Consider the following 19,681-nt stretch of genomic DNA (forward strand, 5'->3'; position numbering starts at 1 on the left):
GGTCTGCTTTGCTGTGTACAAGTGGCTGAAGTGCATGTAAAGTTTCCTTCCCATTGTTAGGATGTCTTGCAAATGGGGGAAAAACACTTCAGGAACCACTTGACAACCAGATTGAACATGTGTGCCATGCAGGGAGCATGGCTCAGCCTTCCTTGTCGCAGCGCAGACAAGATGTTCTTCCCTTTGTCGGTCACCAGATTTAGTGGAGTAAACCATGCTCCGATTTCTTTATGAATGACTTTTAGCAGTTCCTCCCCTGTGTGACTCCGTTCACCAAGGAAAACAATGTGAAGAGCAGCGTGACACCGCCGTGCCCTGCACACATGGTATGCTGAAGGGCACTGAGACTTGTCTGTGCAATGGAGGCTGAGGACACATGGAGGATGAGGAGGCGGAGTCACACACTGTCACAGGACCAATGGCCTGAGAGCGTGGAGGAGGAAGCGGCGTGACCTGACATGTATTGTCCCTAACCATAGTTACAGCTCCAGACGTCGGGGCTGCCTTACATTTTGGTACACACCGACAGGCTCAAGGACTGGCCCACCTTCTCTTCCTCAAAATTGTGCAGGGCTGGTACTACCTTCTTTGCAAAGAAATGACGGCTTCGGACTCTCCACTTTGGCTCAACACAAGCCATCAGTTCTCTGAAAGGTGCAGAGTCCACCACTTGAAAAGGGAGGGACTGCAGCACCAGCAACTTGGACAGGAGCATATTCAGCTTCTGCGCCATTAGATGAGTGGGCACATACTGTTGTCTCTTGGACATCGGTTCGCTGATGGATTGATGGCAGAATAACTGACTAAAAGCAGGAGGAGCAGGAGCATCTGGAGCGACAGAAGGAGGGTATGACACACAGCTTCCTACGGCTGAGGTGGTGGTGACTTGGCTGGCTGAAAGAGGGAGCGGCATGGCACTGGGTGATGCAGCAGGTTGGACCACTACATTGGAGCCACGATTCTCCCAGGCCACTATATGGTGGTGCAGCATATGTTGACGCAGGGATGTGATGCCAACATTGGGACTCTGGCCACGCTTCACCTTTTTCCGACACATCTCAACTGAGGGTTGTGTCTGAGGAACCCACCGACTGTTGACTGGGGGTATCAGATGTAATTTGTGATGAAGTGGATGACCGTGTTAACCAATCGATAACGGCAGATGGGTTGCTTGTCGAGACACGACTGCTAGCTGATACCGGGAGCTCAGGTCTCTTGCTACAACTCCTGCTGCCACTCGCCCCTAGTCTGCTGCAACCTCTGCCTGCGCCTGATGAATGTAGGCCTCTGCCACTCCTCTGTGCATGTCCTGGCACTTCTCTGCCTGACATACTTAGTGCATATATGAGGGGAGACAATACGCTTCACTACGCTTAAAACAGTATTGGTATAGAACAGCAGCAGGTGTGTACTTTTGCCTGGCCTTTCACAGTATCTAGGCCCTTGACAGATTATCAGGTATAAATAGTATACTTGTCACGATGCCGGCTGGCAGGTAGTGGATCCTCTGTGCCAGAGAGGGATTGGCGAGGACCGCGCTAGTGGACCGGTTCTAAGTCACTACTGGTTTTCACCAGAGCCCGCCGCAAAGCGGGATGGTCTTGCTGCGGCGGTAGTGACCAGGTCGTATCCACTAGCAACGGGTCACCTCTCTGACTGCTGATGATAGGCGAGGTACAAGGGAGTAGACAGAAGCAAGGTCGGACGTAGCAGAAGGTCGGGGGCAGGCGGCAAGGTTCGTAGTCAGGGTGGATAGCAGAAGTTCTGGTACACAGGCTTTAGACACACAATACGCTTTCACTAGGCACAAGGGCAACAAGATCCGGCAAGGGAGTGCATGGGAGGAGGTTAGATATAGTCAGGGACCAGGTGGAAGCCAATTAAGCTAATTGGGCCAGGCACCAATCATTGGTGCACTGGCCCTTTAAGTCTCAGGGAGCTGGCGCGCGCGCGCCCTAGAGAGCGGAGCCGCGCGCGCCAGCACATGACAGCAGGGGACGGGAACGGGTAAGTGACCTGGGACGCGATTCGCGAGCGGGCGCGTCCCGCTGTGCGAATCGCGTCCCCAACGGCCATGACAGTGCAGCGCTCCCGGTCAGCGGGACTGACCGGGGAGCTGCAGGGAGAAAGACGCCGTGAGCGCTCCGGGGAGGAGCGGGGACCCGGAGCGCTAGGCGTAACAGTACCCCCCCCCTTAGGTCTCCCCTTTTTTTTGTCCGGTGACTGCCTCCCCTGGGATGAGGACACCGGGAAGGAATGGATGGTTTCCTCAATGGCAGGCAGTACAGCAGGAGTAGGAATGGGGAGGGAGGGCAGAGGGTGAAGCTTGGCACGGGGCAGGGAGACACAAGGACGGGAGCCATGAGGGGACACAGAGGCTTGCCTGAAGGGACTGGGAGGGGGGGAAAGGCATTTTCTGTGGCAGGCAGAGTCCCTAACGACTTTAGGGGGACCGGATACAGGAGGAACCACAGGGTCACGGCAGGGAGTACTGGGAACTGGTTTAAGGCAGTCCTTGGAACAAGAGGGACCCCAACTCCTGATCCCCCCAGTGGACCAGTCCAGGGTTGGGGAATGGTGTAGAAGCCAGGGTAGTCCAAGGAGAACTTCGGAAGTGCAATTGGGGAGGACCAAAAACTCAATTTTCTCATGGTGAGGTCCGATGCACATTAGGAGGGGCTCCGTGCGGTAACGCACGGTGCAATCCAACCTAGCTCCATTGACCGCGGAAATGTGGAGTGGCTTGACAAGACGGGTCACCGGAATGCGGAATTTATTCACCAAGGACTCCCGAATAAAATTCCCAGAAGCACCAGAGTCCAGGCAGGCCACGGCTGAGAGGGAAGAGCTGGCTGAAGTAGAAATCCGTACAGGCACCGTGAGACGTGGAGAAGCCGACTTAGCATCCAGAGACGCCACACCCACGAGAGCTGGGTGCGAGCGTGCGTTTCCCAGACGTGGAGGACGGATAGGGCAATCCACCAAAAAATGTTCGGTACTGGCACAGTACAGACAAAGATTCTCTTCCTTACGGCGATTCCTCTCTTCCAGGGTCAGGCGAGACCGATCCACTTGCATGGCTTCCTCGGCGGGAGGCCTAGGCGCAGATTGCAGTGGAGACTGTGGGAGAGGTGTCCAGAGATCTAAGTCTTTTTCCTGGCGGAGCTCTTGATGTCTCTCAGAAAAACGCATGTCAATGCGAGTGGCTAGATGAATGAGTTCATGTAGATTAGCAGGAGTTTCTCGTGCGGCCAGAACATCTTTAATGTTGCTGGATAGGCCTTTTTTAAAGGTCGCGCAGAGGGCCTCATTATTCCAGGAAAGTTCAGAAGCAAGAGTACGGAATTGTATGGCGTACTCGCCAACGGAAGAATTACCCTGGACCAGGTTCAGCAGGGCAGTCTCAGCAGAAGAGGCTCGGGCAGGTTCCTCAAAGACACTTCGAATTTCCGAGAAGAAGGAGTGTACAGAGGCAGTGACGGGGTCATTGCGGTCCCAGAGCGGTGTGGCCCATGACAGAGCTTTTCCAGACAGAAGGCTGACTACGAAAGCCACCTTAGACCTTTCAGTAGGAAACTGGTCCGACATCATCTCCAAGTGCAGAGAACATTGCGAAAGAAAGCCACGGCAAAACTTAGAGTCCCCATTAAATTTGTCCGGCAAGGACAGGCGGAGGCTAGGAGTGGCCACTCGCTGCGGAAGGGGTGCAGGAGCTGGCGGAGGAGATGATTGCTGCTGAAGTTGCGACTGAAGTTGCTGCACAATGGTGAATACTTCCGACAGCTGGTGGGTTAGATGGGCGATCTGTCGGGATTGCTGGGCGACCACCGTGGTGATATCAGAGATATAAGGCAGAGGGACGTCAGCGGGATCCATGGCCGGATCTACTGTCACGATGCCGGCTGGCAGGTAGTGGATCCTCTGTGCCAGAGAGGGATTGGCGAGGACCGCGCTAGTGGACCGGTTCTAAGTCACTACTGGTTTTCACCAGAGCCCGCCGCAAAGCGGGATGGTCTTGCTGCGGCGGTAGTGACCAGGTCGTATCCACTAGCAACGGGTCACCTCTCTGACTGCTGATGATAGGCGAGGTACAAGGGAGTAGACAGAAGCAAGGTCGGACGTAGCAGAAGGTCGGGGGCAGGCGGCAAGGTTCGTAGTCAGGGTGGATAGCAGAAGTTCTGGTACACAGGCTTTAGACACACAATACGCTTTCACTAGGCACAAGGGCAACAAGATCCGGCAAGGGAGTGCATGGGAGGAGGTTAGATATAGTCAGGGACCAGGTGGAAGCCAATTAAGCTAATTGGGCCAGGCACCAATCATTGGTGCACTGGCCCTTTAAGTCTCAGGGAGCTGGCGCGCGCGCGCCCTAGAGAGCGGAGCCGCGCGCGCCAGCACATGACAGCAGGGGACGGGAACGGGTAAGTGACCTGGGACGCGATTCGCGAGCGGGCGCGTCCCGCTGTGCGAATCGCGTCCCCAACGGCCATGACAGTGCAGCGCTCCCGGTCAGCGGGACTGACCGGGGAGCTGCAGGGAGAAAGACGCCGTGAGCGTTCCGGGGAGGAGCGGGGACCCGGAGCGCTAGGCGTAACAATACTACTTAGATGTAGGTATGTGGCATGCACTTATGAGGGCAGAAAAATGCGCTACAGTACGCTTAAAGAGGTATTTGAGTACAACACCAGCCGGTGAGTACTTTTGCCTGGCCTTTCACAGTATCTAGGCCCTTGACAGATTAAAAGGTACAAAAAAGTACACTACTTAGATGTAGGTATGTGGTATGCATTTATGAGGGCAGAAAAGTATACCTGTCGTCAACAAAAACTTTTAATATAATGCACATTATACCATGTATATTTGTAATATACATTGGTTAAAAAATCTGTACATTTTTGTCCCTGCATCCATTGCATATGTGTCTCTATGAGGAGTTTAAATACAGGAAGTGTGGGTGGACATGCAGGGATCTGTGCACTAAGGAAAAGCAAGACAGTGTCCACTGAGGCTCTATGACATGCTCCCAGCTCACACATATTGACAAGCCAGGAGCCTGCACAGAGCTCTGCTTGTTCTGCCCTCACTTCCTGTATTTGGACTCCTCATAGAGGCACACATGCAATAGCTGTAGCGACAGCATTTTTTTCACCCAAAAATATGCACAATTTTTAACCAATGTATATTACAAATATACATAGAATGGTATAATGTACATTATATTAAAAGTGTTTGTTGACGACAGGTTCACTTTAAAGAGATATTTGAGTTCAACACCAGCCGGTGAGTACTTTTGCCTGGCCTTTCACAGTATCTAGGCCCTTGACAGAATAAAATGTACAAAATAGTACACTACTTAGATGTACTCATGTGATATGCACTTATGAGGGCAGAAAAATGCGCTACAGTATGCTTAAAAAACGTATTTGTGCACAGCACCAGCCGGTGATTACTTTTGCCTGGACTTTCACAGTATCTAGGCCCTTGACAGATTAACAGGTACAAAATAGTACACTGCTTAGATTTAGGTATGTGGTATGCACTTATGAGGGCAGAAAAATGCGCTACAGTACGCTTAAAGAGGTATTTGAGTACAACACCAGCCAGTGAGTACTTTTGCCTGGCCTTTTACAGTATCTAGGCCCTTGACAGATTAAAAGGTACAAAAAAGTACACTAATTAGATGTAGGTATGTGGTATGCACTTATGAGGGCAGAAAAATTTGCTACAGTATGCTCAAAGATGTATTTGAGTACCACACCAGTGGGTGAGTACTTTTGCCTGTAATTTTGTATTTTTGCACAACACCAACAGTACCCAACAGTGTATGCTGCAGCACACAGTCGCTGTATACTAATCCCAAAACTGCACTCTCTCACAGACTATTAGGAATGGACTGCTGGGTGTGTATTATACAGTCTACAGAATAGTATAACCAGCAGACCATTTGTTGTGAAACAAAGAGGGCAGAAATGCACTGAAAAATTAAATTATTCCATCATCCTCTACTAAGGTTTCTCAAGCTGAGCCAGCTTGTTCAAATGTATGAGGCAACACACAGCTCTCTGCCACTCTCTGTTATACAATGCTGTAGAAAGTGACTGGGAGGTTAATGGCTGCAGTAAAAATAATTTTCTGTGAAAAATGCAGTGCTCTCTGTCCACCAGAACGCTGACATGACTAGGAGGTGAAATGCTGCTGGAAAAAGCTTGCCTGTGTAACACACAACGCTGTCCTATCTCTCTGCAGTGAAAGGATGAAATGACTAGCTGGAATATGGCTGCCGATTATATAGGGCTGTGACATCACAGGGGTGACTGGCTGCTATTAGGCTGCATCCTGCATGTGATTCAGGGTCATCCCGCCTACCCGCCTTCCCTTCCTAGAGTTCTTTTCCCCATGTCCTCACAAGTGGATCCGCCATTTTAGATGCCCTGGAGCTTGGATTCATTGCAAATCTAATTTTTTGTGAAATTCGTAACGAATTCGGGTTCGTCAGATTCGATTTACTCATCTCTAGTGATGATACTTGGTAGTTTGGCTGTATATGATGCCTTTCTTTGTGTGTGACGGATGGAAACATGGCTGACCTAGAACGATTTCTAGACACACAACTTCACAAACCCTACAGATACTACTGTTACATCAATGAAAAACTCTGAAAATTTCATGACACGTGACGGACTGACCAGGGTCCTCTCAGTGTCCCCCTCTGCCAAGAGCAACATCTCCTTCCAGACGACAAGCCCCAGCATACAACAAGCAATATCTCTAAGCAGAACTAGAGAATGTCGCATCTCCTTATCCAAAGAACCAAGCAACACCAGTCTTCAGGTATAAAAATCAACCTCCCTTTACTTAGGAACCAGTGTTTCCTTTTATAGGAAGGACATTACAGGGGGAAGGGGCAGTAAAAACAATACAGCTGACAGTAAGTCTGGGAGATAATCCAATAAAGGTGATTAGCTCTCCCTATATAAAGCCTTGTGCAGAATGTGTACCGTGTGCAGAATTAGTGTCTTGTGCAGAATGTGTATAGTGTGCAGAATGTGTCATGAAAACAGCAAATAAAGGTATTTTAATAAGATATCCAACAAGGAGCTTAATGTTACTGGACAACATTAACTGAGGGACACAAACTGTGAAACTAGTGATGTCCTAAAGTCCATCAAAGTCCCGATCTTACTCGTGCCCGCCCCTGAAGCTAGTCTGAGTTTCGTTCAGTCACTCTTTCATAGTCCATAGTCCTCTGGGAGCCCAGGCAACAATAGCGGACAGTATTCCAACATAATAACACACCTCCAAGATGACCACTGCTTTGCTAAAGAAACTGAAGGTAAAAGTGATGGGCTGGCCAAGCATGTCTCCAGACCTAAACCCTATTGAGTACCTATTGAGGCCTCCTTATCCTTAAAGCGCAAGGTCTCTAACATCCACCAGCTCTGTGATGTTGTCATGGAGGCGTTGAAGGGGACTCCAGTGGCAACCAGTGAGACTCTGGTGAACCCCTTGCCCAAGAGAGTTAATGGAGAGGGGACAGCATTATTAAAGGGTAGCTCCCACAATCCTATTTTTTTTCTGTCAATGCCTATTGTCAATCTATCCCTAACTCCCTCCCTGCTCTTAATTTTTATTTTTACTATATTAAAAATGCTTTTTGTCTGCCTGGCAGTGTGCTCACTACCAGGCAGACTTCCCCAGCAGGCACCACATCACTGATGCCTGCTGGGGGGGACTTCCGCCCTTAGTTCATCTACATAGGGTGCCTCCAGCTGTTTCATCACTACAACTTCCAGCTTGCCCTGACATCTATTGGCTGTCAGGGCATGCTGGGAGTTGTAGTATTGAAACAGCTGGAGGCACCCTGTGTAGATAAACTATTAGTTACATGCGGCGCTAGCCCGTCCCCTCCGTCTCCCTTTTAAACACTGTTATACAAGCTGTGCTCTCCTACTTTACATTGCAAGAAAGTGTCTTTTCTTCAGTGTTGTCACATGAAAAGATATAATATTTACAAAAATGTGAAGGATGAACTCACTTATGTGAGATACTGTATAACAGGCCTTTCCAAACTGGGTGCCACCACACACTAGTGCGTAGATGACAATCCCCAGGTGTGTTGCGGGACTGTCTGGTCTCGCAACAGCAGCCACCCTGCTCACTGATTTAAAGTTCTGCATCTGCTTTTTTGGATAGCAATACAGTTCCAGTCAATACATACCTGCTACTCTAGAGGGGTAAGTGTATTAATACATAAAGGGCTGAAGGTAGAGGTGTTAAATTCAAAAATATATATAGAAGGCAGATACGTATTTTTAGTATTAAATTGGGAGGGGAGAAGTCTGCTGTTCGCTTTTGTCTGTGTGCCACCCCCCTTTTCATTGGGAGTATTTAAGGAATAATGTCAGTTTGCCAATGACAAAGGAGGTATCCTGATTATGGGGATGGGAGATGTTAAAACAGTAATGGATGAAGGGAAAGATAGGTTAAGGATAGGGAGACAGAATCTGAGTGGTGAAACGACAGGATTGAAAAGAATGGTGGAGGAATTAGGATGGGTGGATTACTGGAGAGAGAGGAACCCAGAAATGAGGGAATACTCCTGCTACAATAAATCTAAGAAAACATTATCCCGTATAGATATGATAATTGGTGACAAAGAGATCATCCCATGGATAGAGGGTATAAAATCTGAACCTTGGACTATTTCCGATCGTGCACCGTTAATGCTTCAAATGGTAAATAGAAGGATAAGCCAGACAAATATGAGAATAGACCCGTTTTGGATAGAAGTATGGGGGGAGGATAGTGAGGTAGGGGATAAAATAAAAGCATACTTTGAGATTAAAGGGGTATTCCAGGCAAAAACTTTTTTCATATATATATCAACTGGCTCCGGAAAGTTAAACAGATTTGTAAATTGCTTCTATTAAAAAATCTTAATCCTTCCAATAGTTATTAGCTTCTGAAGTTTTTTGTCTAACTGCTCAATGATGATGTCACGTCATGGGAGCTGTGCATGATGGGAGAATATCCCTTGCATGATGGGAGAATATCCCCATAGGAGCTGGACAGCTCCCAGCATGTGAGTCATCAGAAAGCAGTTAGACAGAAAACAGCAACTCAACTTCAGAAGCTAATAACTATTGGAAGGCTTAAGATTTTTTAATAGAAGTAATTTACAAATCTGTTTAACTTTCCGGAGCCAGATATATAGAAAAAAGTTTTTGCCTGGAATACCCCTTTAATGACGGAACAGCCTCAGAGGGTATGGTTTGGGATGCTTTTAAGGTGGTATTACTAGGTATCTGTAAGGAGAAAATTACAAGAATGAAGAAAAAATTTAAGATAGAAGAAGAAGAGAGAAGAAGGAAAGTACAGGAGGCAGAACAGCACTTTGTGGAAACAGGATTAGAAAAAGATGGAAGAGAATGGGAAGAAGAAATAGGGAGGTATAAATAATTTTTGACAGCAAGAGCAAAGAGAACACTGTTCCAGTTAGAACAGGAGAGATATCTAGAAGGAGGGAAGCCAAGGAAGCCAGAGGAAGGAAAAGGAAAAACATTAATAGCAGCTGTCAAAGATAAAGGGGGCGGATGGTAAGAGAACAGGAAGAAATTATAAAAGTATTTTTAGAATTCTACAAAGAGTTGTCCACCTCACAAATAAAAATAGAACAAGAAGACATACAAAAATATGGAGTAGTCCAGTGGTGAACCCAGTGGTGAACAACTTATCCCCTATCCTAAGGATAGGGGATAAGTTTGAGATCGCGGGGGCATGTATGTATGATTCTCCCAGGGCAACGGTTTTGGTAAATGGATTCCAGTCGGAAGGATTTCAGCTGACCAGAGATGCCAGACAAGGCTGTCCTCTGTCCCCCCATATTTTCGCCCTATATATTGAGCCACTGTCAGTAAGAATTAGAAATATGAAGGGGATGGAGAGGTTTGGATGTCGGGGGACAGAGGACAGAATATGACTCTTTACAGACGATATCTTGCTGTATATTCGGAATGCGCAACAGGTATTAGAAGGAATTATAGAGGAAATAGAGGAATTTGGGAATAAATTGGGATTGAGTACAAATTGGAATAAAACCGTATTGATGCCATTAGACGAAAAAATATTCCATGGGAGATTAAAGGGGTTCTCCGGTGCTTAGACATCTTATCCCCTATCCAAAGGATAGGGGATAAGATGCCTGATCGCGGTAGTCTCGCCGCTGGGGACCTCCGAGATCTTGCACGCGGCACCCCGTTTGTAATCAGTCCCCGGAGCGTGTTCGCTCCGGGTCTGATTACCGACGACCACAAGGCCGGTGACGTGTGACGTCACGCCTCCGCCCCCGGGTGACGTCAAGCTCCGACCCTCAATGCAAGCCTACGGGAGGGGGCGTGACAGCTATCATGCCCCCTCCCGTAGGCTTGCATTGAGGGGTGGAGCGTGACGTCACACGAGGGCGGACGCCTGAGGAAGCGACGCATGCGTGATGAAACGCGTTCCATTACCTACACTAAATCCCTCCTTGAAGGTATCCTACCTGTTTGGTGTCCTTATCCCGGTCAGCGCCGATTAATTCCTGAACCAGAAGTTGGGTGGGAGGGAACCAATAGCAGAGATGGTGGATAAGGTATGGACACAAATGAAGAAAGTACTGAAGGTGGAAGGTTCTTTAGATTGCACAAGACTATTTAATAATATGAAATTTAAGCAATTTGAGGAGCAGGAATGGAGATTAGGGGATAGATACAATTTGAAATATGTTGCACAATTTTTTGAAGGGGAGAAACTCAGATCATTCGAGGATCTGAGCGCACAATATAAAATTCCTAATAGTATGATGTCATATGCACAGTTAAGAGGGGGAGTGAAAAAATAAGAGAAGAAAGAGGAGTTAAGAATTTGTGAGTGTTTGATAATGAAGATTATAAGGGGAGACCCGAATAAAAAAATTATTATATAATAATGGTGGATGTTAAAAATCAGGGAGTGAGGCACTTTAGTATAAAGGAGTAGGAAAATGATATAGGACAAGTAACAGATAGGGAATGGAGGGGGATTTGGGAAGAAAACCTGAATATTATTAAAAATAGTTCACATAGGATAACACAATTCTTTATAATACACAGATTATATTATACACCACAGTTTTTGGGGAAAATAGATAAATCTAAAAAATATAAGTGTCCAAGATGTGAGAGGGAAGGAGCAGAGTTTTTCCATATGTATTATGAGTGCCCTGCGATTAAGGAATTCTGGTTAAAGGTGAAAAAGATGAGGGAGCGAAGGTTAAAGATGGAAGAGGGAGATAAACTGATAACTTGGTTATTAGGTGGAGGAAGAATGGAAGGAAGAAGGATGGATAAGATCCTAAGATGAAAAGTACAATTTGTAACCAGACTATTAGTGGCAAGAAACTGGATGTCTAAAAAAGTACCAAACATTGATGAATTTAATTCTACAGTGTGCAAGATGATAAATTTTGTTGGGCAATTAAAGCGGGTTGTTTGTCAAAATTCCATGCAATCTGGGATAATTGGATTAGAGATATGACGGAGGGAGAGAGATTGAGTTTGGTGGAGAGTCTTAGATAAATGCAGGGATTACTTTTCTTTTTTTTCTTCTCCCTTCTGCCAAGGGGTGGGATGTGTGGGGGGGGGGGGATGATTTATGATTGTATATTTGTAGGAGGAGGTGCTCTGTCAGACTGGGATCAGAAGTAATTCCAGGATGAGGAGGGGTTAGTATGAAGATTTTCCTTCTCTCTTTTTTCCATCCCTTCTCTTCCCCCCCATTTCTGGTGATTCCCCTTGGTCTTTCTGACCGTGGGCCCCTCTTTTTTTCCCAGGAAAGAATGAAAAATGAGCGAATGATGACTCCACCACTGGAGCAAAGGAATGAATATGAGAATAAGTAATCTCCTTATCATCAATAAATAATAATTATTTTTTTTTTTGCATCAGCAATGGAGCAGGATAGTCAGGGAGGAGTGGGGCGTGATTTGGTAATGCAAATTAATATAAAAAAAAAGGAGAAAAAAAAGGGAGGGCTTTGGGGATGCTCTGGATCGCCCGGAGCTGGTGGAAAAGGGGTGGGGGGGGCGGTGCTTTGGTGGTCCAGCATACGACCCGTTTCTTTCGCTGCACATGCGCGGCGGGGCGCGGTGCATGTTGGACCATTGGGGTTTCTCGCCTGGGGACTCTGTTGTCCTGCTCCTCTTGTTCCTGTCGGCACCGGGTGGTCCTGTGTGTCTCCGAGGTTCTCCTTGCTCCAAATTACACATGGTAACTGGGGGAACCTTTTCAGATATTGGGGGTTTAAGAGCTTTAAGTTACAGCTCTTCCTTCAGCTACATGGCTTATATTTTACTAAAACACTTAGTCCTACCCATTGTGAGACTCTTTACACTATGTGACAGCACCAGCTATATGTTTAGCTCTAGAGTTACATTTAGTAAGGGACACATATTGGGAGATGCTAAACTAGTAATTGCCACATTGATGTTACTTTGATCATATTGTCATGTAAATCCTTTGGCCACAAAGATACCATTCTCAAACCCAGAACTACAAAAAAATTTGAACACTGCATCTAAAGGGTTAATAGTGCGGCACCGTGATCAGTGGCCCCGCATTATAGAGAGGGAGCTGACTCAGGGCGTACAGGTATGCCCTGCATCCTTAAGGGGTTAAGGACAGTCCAGAGGTTTTCCAAACCTCTAGGGCAGTTCCAGTTATTACTGGTACATGAGGAATAATGGGGAAAAAACGGGCTTCAATATCATATGAAATGCTTTATTAGCAGGTCTATCATAAGCACCCTGAAACGCGTCTAGTTTATTGGAATAGACGCACTATTGCCATATAATTCATCTATCTATGCATATCAGCAGTCCATTACCTATTTGCAACAACAGCAGCCTCCACTCCACCTATCCAGCTCACTGCTCCTGACATCAGACGCCAAGTTCCATGAGGTCCGGACACCGGACAGTTGTCAGCTGTTTCCAGTGAATGGCGTGCGGCGTCTAACGGGTCTGTAGCAGTCAGACCAGCTGCAGCAGCGCTCGCAAGTGCTTACTCCACAGCTCTCACATACCTTGGTATAGTGAAGTGATAGCCGGCACCCGCTTCTGCTGGAAACAACCTAAGATGGAGCGAACATCATATCATTGTGGCTGGTAACTATTCTTTTGGCTTGTATAGGTGATCTATTCTGCATTGTCCCACAATACAACTTACATATGGACTCGATCATATAACGCCCAGCTATTAACAAGAAGGACTGTTGCCTTGATATCTTAATGCCGGAGTATTGTATGCCAGATCTCCAAATTATATAAATTAAGTTGTCCACATGCAGTAGTTTGTCTATTCTATATTCCATTTTATATTGTATTATATTGTCTTTATCCTACCCTCGCACAAGGGCCCTGTGAGAGGAGGACCAATAACTTATTATCATTATTATTATTATTTTTATGTGTGGTGGCCCAGTACGGGATGTTGTTTCCCCTTACCTTTCCTGCCCTGTCATGCAGTGTCCCCCAGTGTACCCAGGGCCCCCTGCAATTGTTTGCCTTATGTTGTGTATTATATTGTATGTTGTATCTCTAATAAATGTACCATGTGATTGTTACCCAGGAGGTACTAGTGACCAGCTGACCCCAAAGGTGACCTGTGGGCTCCCTGCTAGTATCCCCCATATAAACCATGGGTGACGCTAGCTTCTCTCTCTTGTTTCAGAGGTCCAGTGCCGTCAAGTGGTCTTAGTATGTGTGTTCAGAACATTGGAGGCCTCAAGTCAAGTCCTTCAGCTACAAGTCAAGTCCTGCAGCCTCAAGTCAAGCTAAAGTCACAGTCCTGTCAGTCAAGTCAAGTCTTCTGTCTATTCAGCGTGGCCTGCACTAAATCTGTGAGGTCTCTGTGTCACTGGTCACCTCCTTGGGCCCTAGTACTGTACTGCATAGACAGTAACTGTCTGCCCTCAGTAAAGCTACTGGTGTCCATAACTTGACTTCGGTGTCCTCATTGCCCCAGTGCCTAGCCCAGGATCCAGCGGTATACCTTCGGGGGGTTAAGGCTAAACCATGCCCTGGCATCACGAACACAAGAGATTAATACCATCTGCTCTGCACCACACACCCCACCATTACCACGTATGCAATTATTTTAACCCCTTAACGACCATGGACATATATTTGCATCCGTGGCCGGCTTCCTTTCTGTGAAGCGCGCTCAGTAGCTGAGCGCACTTCGTATCTGCGGCATCCCGGTTAATATCGGACATCGCCGATCGGGCTGATGTCTGGTATTAACCCTTTAGACACCACTATCAAAGTTGATGACGGCATCTAAAACGGGAGAATATGCTGCCAGTTAGCTCAGCGTAGCTGTTCAGGACCGCCGCAGTGAAATCGCGGCATCCCGAACAGCTGAGAGAACAGCAGGAGGCTCCTTACCTGGCTACACGCTGTCCGATCGGCGTTTGATTGCTACAAGCCTGAGATCCAGGCTTGAGCAATCAAGCACAGATAACACTGATCAATGCAAAGTTATGGCAATGAACAGTGATCAGTGTAATGCATGTTATATAGCCCCCTATGGGGGCTAAAACATTGGGAAAAAAAAGTGAAAAAAAGAGTTAATAAATGTGATTTAACCCCATCCCTAATAAAAGTCTGAATCACTCCCCCCCTTTACACATTTAAAAAACAAAAAGTGTAAAAAAATTAAAAAATAAAAATAAAATTATGTGGTATCGACGCATGTGTAAATGTCCGAACTATAAAAATATATAATTAATTAAACCGCATGGTCAATGGCGTATGCGAAAAAAAATTGTGTATTTTTGGTCACTTTTTATACCATAAAAAAATGAATAAAAAGCAATCAAAAACATCTGATCAAAACAAAAATGGTACCAATAAAACTTCAGATCACGGCGCAAAATATGAGCCCTCATACCGCCCCGTAGGCAGAAAAATTAAAAAGTGATAGGGGTCAGAAGAGGAAATTTTTAACCTGTTGGGGACGGAGGGCATATGGATACGCCCTCGCGTCCCGGTACTTAAGGACGGAGGACGTACCTGTACACCCTCCATATTTCCGATCATCGCCGCTCGCCAGGCGGTGATCGGACCGTTATGCCTGCTGAGGTCCTGAGACCCCCCCTATGTCGGCGATCGCCGGTCAATTCAGACCGGCGATTTGCGGCACTCGGGTCACTGACCAGAAAATAAGAATGATCGGAGCTGTCAAAGACACCTCCTACCATCCTAAAGGATAGGAGCGAGGTGGCAATGTTGCTATCCTATCCCCTGCCATTGGTCGGTCAGTACGACCACCAATGGCAGTTGGGGGCGGGGGGGGGGGGGTTAGAGTTCATTTCCACCGCTCTGCCCACCGATCGAAGTCTGGGCAGAGCGGGGGGGAACATGAGCGGCAAGGGGGAGAGCATGGACTGGCACCGGCGGCATCATGGAGCAGCGGCGGCAGCAGGAGGAGTGTGGTCGGAAAGTGCGATGGTGGAGGAGGCGGCAGTGAAGATCGCGGAGGCGGAAGTGCAACATCTGGAGGGCCACAGTTTGGAGACCACTGTGTAATGGTCTCTAAACTGTGGTCTTCCAGGTGCCAGGTGTTGCAAAACTACAACTTTCAGCATGCACTGACTGTCTGGGCATTCTGGGAGATGTCGTTTTGCAACATCTGAAGTGGCACAGTTTGGAGACCGCTGTACAGTGGTCTTCAAACTGTAACCCTCCAGATGTTGCAAAACTACAATTCCAAGCATACCCAGACAGTCAGGGATGCTGTGCGTGTAGTTCTGCAATATCTGGCCCTTCATATGTTGCAGAACTCCAACTCCCAGCAAGCCTGGACAGTCTGGGCATGCTAGGAGTTGTAGTTTTGCAACATCTGGAGAGCTACAGTTTGGAGACCACTACTTAGCAGTCTCCAAACTGTTCTTCCCCAGTTGTTGCATAACTACAACTCCTAGCATGCCCAGACTGTTCAGGCATGCTGGGAGTTGTAGTTCTGCAACATCTGAAGGGCCAGTGTGGTGTTCTGGCACCGGATTGCGTCCGCTGCCTTGTGGTGAGGTCCCCAAAGTCAGAGTCCCTAGGTGTAGGTGGGGTCCTCATCCTTATCTAACCCCTTGTCACCCCTTTTGTAATTGAAATTATTTAAATTTAATGTATATATTTATATAGTAGGTGTACTTACCTAGTTTGCGTCGCAGGACCTGCGGGTTACGTGATGCGTTCCAAAGACTCTATGGTTTGTAGTTCAAGGACCTTTGGAGGAAGTCAGGTGTTTACCCATCAGGCTATGTAACGGTGAGTGACAGCTGACTTGGACCAATCCAAAACGGCCCTGCCCATATAAGGGAGCGGCGGCCATTGCTCACTCTTTTTCCTCGTGGGCTGTTGTTAGGGAAGCATCTGCGCTGCTGTCATCAGTGAGTTAGGCTCGAGCCTTGCGGCGACGGCTGATCTTTACAAAACTGTGAGTGTAATCAATCCCTAAGCACTCTGCAAGATCACCGGACCATATCTAACCCCTAGATCCGGACAGATCTTCGCAAATTACCCTAAATTCTGAGACTTATATCAAAAGTCAAGGTCCGCAACAACTGTCAGTCACTGAAGTGTATGGAGACTGTATTAATGACTGTTACTGTTGATTGGATGTACCGCAAGTCTTTAAGTAAAGTTTATCCAAGTTCAAGTTCAACTACCTTGTGGACCTTCAGTCATTTTATGTATGCAGCTATCCTTACTGGGAAGGGCGGCGATAGGCCGGAGAATTACCTCAGCATACTAGCCCTCAGCCTGGCATCACGAACAATAGGGGTAACCTTAACCCCTGATATACTGAAGCAATACCCTGACTACACTACCCCTGAGGCCTACCACAAAGCCTTTTTGGCATCACGAACAGGATTCGGGTGTGTGCCTACTACAGTCGCCACTAGTGAAAGTGTACTCCCCCCCCAGAAAACGAACTTTATTCATGTACTGTGACTTATACTCCGGAGTAAGGGGTTGCACGCACGGTGCTGTGTGGAGGAAGTGTGCATGTAAAGTAAGGGGGAGGCGAACAGTACAGCGGAGTTACAAGCTGTGAGAGAAAGAATTGAAGTTAGCTCGGGGCCTTCCTGCGCACTTGATCCAGAGACCCCGCCCACCGAAGCCCTCGGTGCCGCGGCGGCCATTTTGTTGGAGTCTAGTGCCGGAAACCAACAAAGAGAGATAGTCCAGAGCGGGAGAAGGCGCAGAGTAAGACAGCGGGTTGGGAGTTGTAAGGAGCCAGAACAGTACGGGACTCTGAGACACCAGATTGCCGAATTGAAGTCCTGTAGAGTCACTTCAGCTGCCGATCAATGCACTCAAATTTCAATTAAAAGCTATTGAGTTCCAAGTCACTGCTCTCAAATTTGAAATCTACGCTCTCAAGTTCCAGATTAGAGAACAACTGCGTGTCTCCTCAAGACCTAGGAATTCAAGATTTATTGAAAGGGCCAGCATACCAAGTGTAAAGATGTCAGAACCTGCAGAGCCACAGTCCCCATCTGAACAGCAGGGGGGCGATGCTCCAGTGAGTCTCCACCCCAAGTCAGGAGGGTGTTGCCACCTTCACCAACACATTCTACCTCACAAAGACGTGCTCTACCTGTGATCCCAGCAAGACCTCCATCACAGGCGGAGCAGGACCCAGCAAATCCACCTCCAGTCTCTCCCTATGTGTTGGGAGCCCCTGTTGCTGCACCTGTCTTCTTGGGGAATCCTGTGCTTCCCACCTACAATGGTGACCCTTTTACATTGAGAGACTTTAAAGAAAAGTTCTACAGCCTCTTTGGATTTTATGCATTACCCCCTCATCAACAGATACATATTATGATTCGGCTAGCTGGATGTGGATTCACTGTGTCAGCGAGGGATTGGCGTGGACCGCGTCGGTGGACCGGTTCTAGGGTTGCTACTGGTTTTCACCAGAGCCCGCCGCAAAGCGGGATGGTCTTGCTGCGGCGGTAGCAACCAGGTCGTATCCACTGGCAACGGCTCAACCTCGCTGACTGCTGAGAAGACGTGGGACAGAAGGACTAGACAGAGGCAAGGTCAGACGTAGCAGAAGGTCGGGGCAGGCGGCAAGGTTCGTAGTCAATGTGGATAGCAGAAGATCTGGAACACAGGCTTTGGACAACACTAAACGCTTTCTCTGGCACAAGGCAACAAGATCCGGCAAGGAAGTGCAGGGGAAGTGAGGTAATATACACAGGGAGCAGGTGGAAGCTAATTAGACTGATTGGGCCAGGCACCAATCACTGGTGCACTGGCCCTTTAAATCTTAGAGCGCTGGCGTGCGCGCACCCTAGAGAGTGGAGCCGCGCGCGCCAGAACATGACAGCCGGGGACCGGGACGGGTAAGTGGCTTGGGATGCGATTCGCGAGCGGGCGCGTCCCGCTATGCGAATCGCATCCCCATCGCGAATGTCAGTGCAGCGCTCCCGGTCTGACCGGGGCGCTGCCGAAGGGAGAACGCCGCGAGCGCTCCGGGGAGGAGCAGGGACCCGGAGCGCTCGGCGTAACAATACAGCTGCTTCTGGGACAGCTCCAGGGACCCGCCTTGGAGGAACTTCGCACCTGGCCGGCGGCTGATAAAGCTACAGTGGGACAGATTTTTAAAGGACTTTCTCAAGTGTTTGAATCTCACTCTCCCTCGGAGGTACGCCTCAGACTATATGAACGGCGTCAAGAAGCCGAGCTGGCCGAATTGATGGAAAAGCTAAAGGCCCGACACAAAGAACTCTATGCCCCCAAGCATGTGCCATGATTTGCCTCATGAAGAGAAAGTACAGTGGCAAGAAAACACCAAAGAAATGGAGGCATTGTACATTTGTAGATGGGATCACAAGTTCATCATCTTCTATGTACAGCAAAGAGTCAAGTTCTTTATCTTCTACATACCGTCGAGAGTCAAGTTCTGCACAGGGTGAAGAAAGTAGGCCAAAGTTGCGGCCACCCAAGTCAGTACCTAGACCCTCTCGGAGCAGTGAGAGTTTGTCTGACCCTGGGGTACCAACATATGTACCTAGGCCCTCTCGGAGCCATGAGAGTTCGCCTGTTCCTGAGGTACCAACAAAAGGGTCATGGGTCCATCCTAGTTTGGAGATGGTACTCAAGCCCTATTGCCCCACTTTGATCCTGGCTAGAAAGCCTGCGTCCCCTTCTAATGCTGCCATCCACCACTCCATCCTCACCAATGTGTATGGCAAAGCTATGTCAATTCTACTCCTGCCCCTGTTGTTGGAAGGTATGGAGGAACCAAGAGAGGCACAACAAGAGTAAGGGTACATTCCCACACGGCGTATTTGCTGCTGCGTATTTTATTTTCTCTGTTGAAGTCAATGGGTAGGAAAATACGCAGCACCAAATACGCAGCAAAATACGCCGTGTGGGAATGTACCCTTAAGAAGAATATTCTCTGAAGAGACTTTAAAGTAATGTCAGATTGTTTCTTATGTTAACCACTTTTATTTTGCAGCAACCAAGTTCAAGAATTGTGCCTAGCAGGACTGTGCTAAGAGGACCCTGAACAATTGAAACACCGCCTCCCACGTCACTCTCCGCATCACTACTTGGCCGCCTTGTGAAGCAAGCGACGCATGTCTCCTCACA

Source organism: Hyla sarda, chromosome 6, assembly GCF_029499605.1.
Source record: "Hyla sarda isolate aHylSar1 chromosome 6, aHylSar1.hap1, whole genome shotgun sequence".
Taxonomy (NCBI): Eukaryota; Metazoa; Chordata; class Amphibia; order Anura; family Hylidae; genus Hyla; species Hyla sarda.